Genomic DNA, 11,313 nt, shown 5'->3' on the forward strand with positions numbered 1-11,313 from the left:
CCCGAAGACCCGGGCATCTCCTCCGTGGGACGACCCATCAGCATACCTGCATACATAACTCTGTTAGCCGGCTTCTTCGCCAAACTCCCTTAAAAGTTCGTTCAAGCACTTACTAAAAATGTTGTGTCGAAGCCGTTTATTCTCCTTCACGGAGTCCGCAAGCTGGGCCCGGACATCTTTCAATTCCACGCCCAGCCGGATATTGGCGTCTTGGAGATCATTTTTCTCCTGCCTGACTCGCGTAAGCACGCGCTCGCCAGCATTTCGCTATCGATCATCACGTGCCGCATCCACCGCCACGGCCTCTGGATTCACTCCGGGGCACCTACAACATCTATTGTTAGATTTGCATACATGCCGCATACTACCTGGTACCCGTATTCTTTGCAATGGAAACGACTGTTACCAGAGGGATCCTTCTCGGACTCCTTCAACGCAGCAACAGCCGCCTCTAGCTGGGCCTTGCACTCTTCCAGCTCTTGAGACAATTGGGAATTCTTCTCCGTAAGAACCTACTCAAATGAATGATCCTTAAGTCAGTTGTGTCAACTGTTTCAAGTCTCAGGGGCTACTAATACATATAATCGTCAGATTTACTTACCCGTATATCCCTTACATACTGATCCGTGGCTCTGGCTAGGCCATTTTGAGCAGCACGGATGTACGCGTCTCCGGAATTGAAGGCATCAAATGCCTCTGGTGAGAAATAAGCGTCACGGAGTACGGCCCGACGACGCCTGTGATTCATGGAGCTCTCCACTTTGGAATTTGTAGCAGATAGTCTGTCCGCATCCTCTGTAGGAGGAACATCCGGCGTCTGCCTCGCATTAGCTTCCGCCTTTATGTCCGGCCCTACAACCCGACTGGTCGAGGCGTGATCGCCAGCCTCTCCGGATATAGTCTGGCGGGCGTTTTTTCTAGGAAACACGGATGTCATTATATTTTAAGAAAGATGACAACCACAGAATGAGGTTTTGTGTTATACCTCAGTGCTGGCGTCTCCATCCTGACCGCCTTCCTTTTTTGCCTACCCGGCTTCGGCGCCTTTTGTTGGCGAGTTGTTGCAGGTTCGGCACGGCGTCCCGAAGGCCTTCCCTTTAAGACACCATACGTGTACGATAGGTGAAGTGCATAAAAGGGAATCCTTTTTTGGGAGTTGGGACTTTGGTTTTTCTTACGTGCGACGCAAGGAGTAATCCCGGTTAGTCAGCCGTTATGGCCACCATGGCATCGTCGCAACTCAATTGATAGAATTGCCTCACTATTAGCTCCACGAATATGTCCGAATCCTCCTCAAGTCCGGGATCGAGGGCCCGGCCAGGGTCCTCTGGTTGTCGAGCTGGGCTGTTGACCTCCCTTATTGCTTTTCGTTGTTCCTGCCATGAAATAGCAAGGTGAGCACCTACAACGAAGAAGGCGGGAAGGTTGAGAGTAAAAAGGGTACAACTCACCCAGCTTGGAGGGTTGTACATGGAGAATCCGTCCCGTGGTTTAATGTGGATGAACTCCTCTTCCTCTCCTTTGAATAACTCGGACATAACTTTTGCTAATGCCGTAGGTGAGTCCGGTCCCTTGCGCCCGCAACGGGTGGCATCGTCTTCCCCGTTAAAACACCACAGGGGGTGCCCTCGATATTGAAGTGGTTGCACCCCCCGCATTATGCATATTGACATAACCTCAATTATTGTCAACCCTAATTGAGCCAGCGCTTTTATCCGGTTCATCAGATAAAGGACTTCTCTGTTATCTTCCTCTTGGGGGCTCCGTGGGCGCCAACTTTGACGTTTCTTCAGAGGAGCATTGTCGAACTTAGGAAGACCCCACCGAACAAGGTCTGGAATAGGGACGTCCTCCATGTAAAACCACTCTGAAGGCCAGTCTTCGGACGTCTTCTTTGGAGTACCGGACGGGTATCCGGTCTCGGCGATGCGCCATATTTTAGCTCCGCCCACTTGATAAAGTGACCCCTTCTGTGTGCGGGGAACAAGGCAGAATAGCCTTTTCCACAGCTCAAAATGAGCCTCGCAGCCCAAAAACAACTCGCAAATGGCAACATATCTGGTGATGTGTAATATGGAAGCAGGGGTAAAATTATCCAACTGGAGGCCGTAAAACTCCAGGAGTTTGCGGAGGAACGGATGAATTGGAAATCCGAGTCCCCTTAGTAAGTAAGGGACAAGGCATACCCGCTGCCCCTTGGAGGGATTCGGGAAGCTCTCTGCTTGCTCCCCGCCATTACAAGTGGCGAGCCCGGCTCAGACGGGGACCATATACGCTGGAGGGAGGAATCCCTGGGTCTAAAACTCTACTAATCGGCCGTGTGGGACGGAACACTTCTCCCAATCGCCAGGCTTCGGGCTACGGTTGCGAGAGGAGGAGCTGTGGTGGCTGGCCATGATGGATTGGATGTTTCCGAGCGCGCTCCGATGGATTCTCGCTGTGGGAAGATGGTGTGGATTGGATCTAAGAATCCCCACCCCTTTAATAGACGATTTATTTACTTTGCTAGGGGGGCGAATGTGAAAATGCCCTGGCTCCTCACATTCGCTCGACACGTGGAAGATAGCCCTTATATGGTGCAGAAGCCAAGAAGTCCAACATTTATGGGAGCCGGACACTACTTAACGGATATTCAAGATTTGGAGAAGAACCCGCCTTGCAATGCCGAAGACAATACTGCGTGCCAGACTCATCGTCATTGAAACCTGGTTTAGGGGCTACCGAGGGAGTCCTGGGTTAGGGGGTCTCCGGACAGCCGAACTATATCCTTCGGCCGGACTGTCGGACTATGAAGATACAAGATTGAAGACTCTGTCCCGTGTCCGGATGGGACTCTACTTGGCGTGGAAGGCAAGCTAGGCAATACGGATATGTATATCTCCTCCCTTGTAACCGACTCTGTGTAACCCTAGCCCCCTCCGGTGTCCATATAAACCGGAGGGTTTAGTCCCTAGGACAACATACAATCATACCATAGGCTAGCTTCTAGGGTTTAGCCTCTACGATCTCGTGGTAGATCAACTCTTGTAATACTCATATCATCAAGAACAATCAAGCAGGACGTAGGGTATTACCTCCATCAAGAGGGCCCGAAATTGGGTAAACATCGTGTCCTGCCTCCTGTTACCATCCGCCTTAGACACACAGTTCGGGACCCCATACCTGAGATCCGCCGGTTTTGACACCGACAGTGGCCGCTATGATAGAAGTTGATGAGGTGCAGAGTTGCGGAGGAGTGCATGACGAGTGAGTGGGGAGGAAGTGGGTAGGGGTGAGGGTTTTCTTTTTTCCTTTTGGATGTGTGGGTGAACGAACATGGTTCGTAGAGGCGACACAAATGAACCATTTGCGATAGTAAGTCACCGAGATTGAAGGGGAATCCAAATTTCCTTCCTTGTTTGTTATTTGGTTTTTTCTATGATCAACATACCCCTTCCAATGCACCGTGTTCAAATTTGGCATTTTTCCGAGCTCATTTATAATATTTACTCCATTATGTGCATTTTGTAGGCATTAATGCACATAATTCAAATTCAAACAATTGGTGCATGAAAAAGTGCACAAAAACGGTCTGGAAAACCATGCTCGTGGTATTTAGTAAATTCTCATGCCTTTTACATGGAATGGGCAGGGATCTCAAGGATATGTGTCGCAAGAGTCAACCAGAAAACGTGTCGTTTATTGGTTTTTCAACTATAGAAAATGACAAACATGCTAGAAATAGATGACACATGGCACGGTGCCTTGGTATGGCATCACCATGCCCTCGTAAAAAAATGAGAATGTTTGGCTTATGTCATCATGCACGCTCTTCATAAATCGAACCATCACCGAGGAAAGTTTCATGGTTCCGAAAGGGAAATCACTAAGATTGAAGGGGGGGTCCAAATTTCCTTCGTCCTTTGTCCTTGAGTTTTTTTCTACAATGAACATACACCATGCAAATTACTGTGTTCAAATTTTGCACTTCCCCAGGCTCATTTACCATATTTAGGCGATCATGTGCATTTTCTAGGCATTAATGTACATAATTCAAATTCAAACAATCGGTGCATGAAAAAGTGCACAAAATGGTCTAAAAAACCATGATCGTGGTATTTAGTAAATTCTCATGAGTTTTACAAGGAATGGGCAGAGATCTCAAGGATATGTGTGGAAAGAGTCAACCATAAACATGTCATTTATTAGTTTTTCAGCTATAGAAAAATGAAAGACATGCTTGAAAAACATGACGCCTGGCATGGTGCCATGGTATGGCCTCACCATGCCCACGTAAAAATTTGAGAACGTTTGGCTTATGCTGTCATGCACACTCTTCATAAAATCGAACCATCATTGAGGAAGTTCCGTCGTTTCGAGATGGAAATCACCAAGATTGAAGGGGAATCCAAATTTCCTTTGTCCTTTGTCCTTGAGTTTTTTTTCTACGATGAACATACACCCTCCAGATTACCGTTTTCAAATTTGGCACCTTCTCGGACTCATTTACCATATTTAGATGATTATGTGCATTTTCTAGGCATTAATGCACACAATTCAAATTCAAACATTCGGTGCGTGAAAAATGGCACAAAAACAGTCTGGAAAACCATGCTCATGGTATTTAGTAAATTCTCAGGTAAAAAAACAGTAATTCTGGGCTGGGCCTCCGGTTAGTAGGTTAGTCCCAAAAATAATATAGAAGTGTATAATAAAGCCCAATAATGTCCAAAAAAGTAGATAATATAGCATGGAGCAATCAAAAATTATAGATACATTGGAGATGTATCAAGCATCCCCAAGCTTAATTCCTACTCGTCCTCGAGTAGGTAAATCATAAAAACAAAAAATTTGATGTGGAATGCTACTAGGCATAATTTTAATGTAATTCTTCTTAATTGTGGCATGAATATTCAGATCCGATAGATTCAAGACAAAAGTTCAATGTTGACATAGAAATAATAATACTTCAAGCATACTAACTAACCAATTATGACTTCTCAAAATAACATGGCCAAAGAAAGTTATCCCTACAAAATCATATAGTCTGGCTATGCTCTATCTTCACCACACAAAGTATTTAAATCATGCACAGCCCCGATGACAAGCCAAGCCATTATTTCATACTTTTGACATTCTCAAACTTTTTCAATCTTCACGCAATACATGAGTGTGAGCCATGGACATAGCACTATATGTGGAATAGAATGGTGGTTGTGGAGGAGACAAAAGGGAGAAGATAGTATCACATCAACTAGGCGTATCAACGGGCTATGGAGAAGCCCATCAATAGATATCAATGTGAGTGAGTAGCGATTGGCATGGAACGGATGCACTAAAGCTATAAGTATATGAAAGCTCAAAAAGAAACTAAGTGGGTGTGCATCAAACATGCTTGCTCACGAAGACCTAGGGCATTTTGAGGAAGCCCATCATTGGAATATGCAAGCCAAGTTCTATAATTAAAAATTCCCACTAGTATATGAAAGTGATAACAAAGGAGACTCTCTATCATGAAGATCATGGTGCTACTTTGAAGCACAAGTGAGGTAAAAGGATAGTAGCATTGTCCCTTCTCTCATTTTCTCTCATATTTTTTTATTTGGGCATTTTCTCTTTTTTTATGGCCTCTTTTTTTATTTGGGCTTCTTTGGCCTCTTTTTATTTTATTTTATTTTTCGTCCGGAGTCTCATCTCGACTTGTGGGGGAATCATAGTCTCCATCATCCTTTCCTCACTTGGGACAATGCTCTAATAATGATGATCATCACACTTTTATTTACTTACAACTCAACAATTACAACTCGATACTTAGAACAAAATATGACTCTATGTGAATGCTTCCGACGGTGTACCGGGATATGCAATGAATCAAGAGTGACACGTATGTAAGAATTATGAATGGTGGCTTTGCCACAAATACGATGTCAACTACATGATCATGCAAAGAAATATGACAATGATGGAGCGTGTCATAGTAAACGGAACGGTGGAAAGTTGCATGGCAATATATCTCGGAATGGCTATGGAAATGCCATGATAGGTAGGTATGGTGGCTGTTTTGAGGAAGGTATATGGTGGGTGTATGATACCAGCGAAAGGTGCACGGTATTAGAGAGGCTAGCAATGGTGGAAGGGTGAGAGTGCGTATGATCCATGGACTCAACATTAGCCATAAAGAACTCATATACTTATTGCAAAAATCTACAAGTTATCAAAGCAAAGTATTACGCGCATGCTCCTAGGGGATAGATTGGTAGGAAAATACCATCGCTCGTCCCCGACCGCCACTCATAAGGAAGAAAATCAATATATAAATCATGCTTCGACTTCATCACATAACGGTTCACCATATGTGCATGCTACGGGAATGACAAACTTTAGCACAACTATTTCTCAAATTCACAACTACTCAACTAGCATGACTCTAATATCACCATCTCCATATCTCAAAACAATTATCAAGTATCAAACTTCTCTTAGTATTCAACACACTCATATGTAAGTTTTTACTAATCTGGTATACCTTGCATATTAGGATTATTTAAGCAAATTACCATACTATTTAAGACTCTCAAAATAATCTAAGTGAAGCATGAGAGATCAATAGTTTCTATAAAACAAGTCCACCATCGTGCTCTAAAAGATATAAGTGAAGTACTAGAGCAAAACTATATATCTCAAAAGATATAAGTTAAGCACATAGAGTATTCTAATAATTTCCAAATCATGTGTGTGTCTCTCAAAAGGTGTGTATAGAAAAGATGATTGTGGTAAAATAAAAATCAAATACTCAAATCATACAATACGCTCCAAGCAAAAACACATACCATGTGGTGAATAAAAATATAGCTCCAAATAAAGTTACCGATAGAAGTAGACAAAAGAGGGGATGCCTTCCGAGGCATCCCCAAGCTTTGGCTTTTAGGTGTCCCTAGATTATCTTGTGGGTGCCATGGGCATCTCCAAGCTTAGGCTCTTTCCACTCCTTGTTCCATAATTCATCAAATCTTTACCCAAAACTTGAAAACTTCACAACACAAAACTTAAAGTAGAAAATCTCGTGAGCTCCGTTAGCAAAAGAAAACAAAAGACCACTTCAAGGTACTATAATGAACTCATTATTTATTTATATTGGTGTTAAACCTGCTGTATTCCATCTTCTCTATGGTTTATAAACTATTTTACGTAGCCATAGATTCATCAAAATAAGCAAACAACACATAAAAAACAGAATCTCTCAAAAATAGAACAGTCTGTAGTAATCTGTAGCTAACGCAAGATCTAGAACCCCAAAAATTCTAAACTAAATTTCAGGACGTGAGGAATTTATATATTAATCATCTGCAAAAAGAATTAACTAAATAGCACTTTCCAAATAAAAATTCCAGCAGTTCTCGTGAGCGCTAAAGTTTCTGTTTTTTACAGTAAGATTAACAAGACTTTTCCCAAGTCTTCCCAACGGTTCTACTTGTAACAAACACTAATTAAACACAAAAAACACAACCAAAACAGAGGCTAGATAAATTATTTATTACTAAACAGGAGCAAAAAGCAAGAAATAAAAATAAAATTGGGTTGCCTCCCAACAAGCGCTATCGTTTAACGCCCCTAGCTAGGCATAAAAAGTAAGGATAGATCTAGGTATTGCCATCTTTGGTAGGAAATCCATAAGTGGCTCTCATAATAGATTCATAAGGTAATTTAATTTTCTTTCAAGGAAAGTGTTCCATGCCTTTCCTTAACGGAAATTGGAATCTAATATTTCCTTCCTTCATATCAATAATTGCACCAATCGTTCTAAGGAAAGGTCTACCAAGAATAATAGGACATGAAGGATTGCAATCTATGTCAAGAACAATAATATACGGGAACATAATTCCTATTTGCAACAATAAGAACATCATTAATTCTTCCCATAGGTTTCTTAATAGTGGAATCCGCAAGGTGCAAGTTTAAAGAGCAATCATCAAAATCACGGAAACCTAACAAATCACACAAAGTCTTTGGAATCGTGGAAACACTAGCACCCAAATCACACAAAGCATAGCATTCATGATCTTTAATTTTAATTTTAATAGTTGGTTCCCACTCATCATAAAGTTTTCTAGGGATAGAAACTTCCAACTCAAGTTTTTCTTCATAAGATTGCAACAAAGCATCAATGATTTGTTTGGTAAAAGCTTTATTTTGACTATAAGCATGAGGAGAATTTAGCACGGATTGCAACAAGGAAATACAATCTATCAAAGTGCAGTTATCATAATTAAATTCCTTGAAATCCGAAATAGTAGGTTCATTAACATCTAGTGTTTTTATCTCTTCAATCCCACTTTTATCAGTTTTAGCATCAAGATCTAAAAACTCCGAATTTTTGGAACGCCTTCTAGGTAAAGGTGGATCATATTCAGTCCCATCATTATCAAGATTCATATTGCAAAACAAAGATTTAATAGGGGACACATCAATAACTTTTAGATCTTCATCTTTATTATCATGGAAACTAGAAGAACACGCTCTTATAAAGGAATCTTTCTTAGCACGAATCCTAGCGGTTCTTTCTTTGCACTCATCAATGGAAATTCTCATGAATTTGAGAGACTCATTGATATCATGCTTAGGTGGAATAGATCAAAGTTTCAAAGAATCAACATCAAGAGAAATTCTATGAATGTTCCTAGCCAACTCATCAATCTTAAGAAATTTCTCTTCAATCAAAGCATTGAAATTATTTTGTGAAGTAATAAATTATTTAATATTAGATTCAAAATCAGAGAGAATCTTATTAAAATTTCCATAAGAATTGTTGTAGGAATTACCATAATTATTATAGGAATTGTTAGGATAAGGCCTAGGATTAAAGTTTCCTCTATACGCATTGTTACCAAAATTGTTCTTACCAACAAAATTCACATCCATAGATTCATTATTATTCTCAATCAAAGTAGACAAAGGAATATCATTAGGATCAGAAGAAACACTTTTATTAGCAAATAATTTCATAAGTTCATCTATCTTTCCAGTCAAAACATTAATTTCTTCTATTGCATGCACTTTCTTATTAGTAGATCTTTCAGTGTGCCATTGAGAATAATTAACCATAATATTATCTAGGAGTTTAGTAGCTTCTCCTAAAGTGATTTCCATAAAAGTGCCTCCTGCGGCCGAATCTAAAAGATTTCTAGAAGCAAAATTCAATCCGGCATAATTTTTTGTATAATCATCCAAAAATTCAAACCACGTGTTGGGCAATTACGTATCATTAATTTCATCCTCTCCCAAGCTTGTGAAACATGTTCATGATCAAGTTACTTAAAATTCATAATATCATTTCTAAGAGAGATGATCTTAGCGGGAGTAAAATACTTAGAGATAAAAGCATCTTTGCACTTATTCCACGAATCAATACTATTTTTAGGCAAAGACGAAAACCAAGCTTTAGCATGATCTCTAAGCGAAAAAGGAAATATTTTCAATTTAACAATATGATTGTCCACATCTTTCTTCTTTTGCATATCACACAAATCAACGAAGCTATTTAGATGGGTAGCGGCATCTTCACTAGGAAGGCCGGAAAACGGATCTTTCATGACAAGATTCAGCAAGGCAGCATTAATTTCATGAGATTCATCATCGGTAAGAGGAGCAATCGGAGTGCTAATAAAATCATTGTTGTTGGTATTGGTAAAGCCACACAATTTAGTGTTATCTTGAGCCATCATGACAAGCAAGCAACCAACACACAAGCAAACGAGGAACAAGCAAAACGAGGCAAATAGAGAAAGAGAGGGAGGATAGAGAGAGAGAGGGTGAATAAAATGGCAAGGGTGAAGTGGGGGAGAGGAAACGAGTGGCAAATGGCAAATAATGTAATGCGGGAGATACTGGTTTGTGATGGGTACTTGGTATGTTGACTTTTGCGTAGACCTCCTCGGAAACAGCGCCAGAAATCCTTCTTGCTACCTCTTGAGCACTTGCGTTGGTTTTCCCTTGAAGATGAAAGGGTGGTGCAGCAAAGTAGCGTAAGTATTTCCCTCAGTTTTTGAGAACCAATGTATCAATCCAGTAGGAGGCGAAGCGCCAATCCCTCGCACCTACACAAAACAAATAAATCCTCACAACCAACACGATAAGGGGTTGTCAATCCCTACGTGGTCACTTTCGAGAGTGAGATCTGATAGATATGATAAGATAATATTTTTGGTATTTTTATGATAAAATTGCAAAGTAAAATAAAAGGCAATGAAAGTAACTAAGTATTGGAAGATTAATATGATGAAAGATAGACCCGGGGGCCATAGGTTTCACTAGTGGCTTCTCTCAAGAGCATAAGTATTTTACGGTGGTGAACAAATTACTGTTGAGCAATTGACATAATTGAGCATAGTTATGAGAATATCTAGGTATGATCATGTATATAGGCATCACGTCCGATACAAGTAGACCGACTCCTACTATTAAGTTCAAGAGAACAGAGTAACGCTTTAAGCAAGATGACATGATGTAGAGGGATAAATTCAAGCAATATGATAAAACCCATCTTGTTATCCTTGATGGCAGCAATACAATACGTGCCTTGCTGCCCCTACTGTCACTGGGAAAGGACACCGCAAGATTGAACCCAAAGCTAAGCACTTCTCCCATTGCAAGAAAGATCAATCTAGTAGGCCAAACCAAACTGATAATTCAAAGAGACTTGCAAAGATAACCAATCATGCATAAAAGAATTCAGAGAAGATTCAAATATTGTTCATAGATAAACTGGATCATAAACCCACAATTCATCGGTCTCAACAAACACACCGCAAAAGAAGATTACATCGAATAGATGTCCACAAGAGAGGGGGAGAACTATGTATTGAGATCCAAAAAGAGAGAAGAAGCCATCTAGCTAATAACTATGGACCCGAAGGTCTGATTTAAACTACTCACACTTCATCGGAAAGGCTATGGTGTTGATGTAGAAGCCCTCCGTGACCGATGCCCCCTCCGGCGGAGCTCCGGAACAGGCCCCAAGATGGGATCTAGTGGATATAGAAAGTTATGGCGGTGGAATTAGGGTTTTGCTCCGTATCTGATTGTTTGGGGGTACATAGGTATATATAGGAGGAAGGAGTACGTCGGTGGAGCAACAGGGGGGCACGAGGGTGGAGGGCGCGCCTGGGGGGTAGGAGCGCCCCCCTACCTCGTGGCTTCCCTGTTGGTTGCTTGATGTAGGGTCCAAGTCTCCTGGATCTTGTTCGTTCCAAAAATCACGTTCCCGAAGGTTTCATTCCGTATGATATTCCTTTTCTTCGAAACCCTAAAATAGGCAAAAAAACAACAACTGGGCTG

The sequence above is a fragment of the Triticum urartu genome, chromosome 4A (assembly GCF_056163025.1).
Source record: "Triticum urartu cultivar PI428250 chromosome 4A, HENAU_Tu73, whole genome shotgun sequence".
Classification (NCBI taxonomy): domain Eukaryota; kingdom Viridiplantae; phylum Streptophyta; class Magnoliopsida; order Poales; family Poaceae; genus Triticum; species Triticum urartu.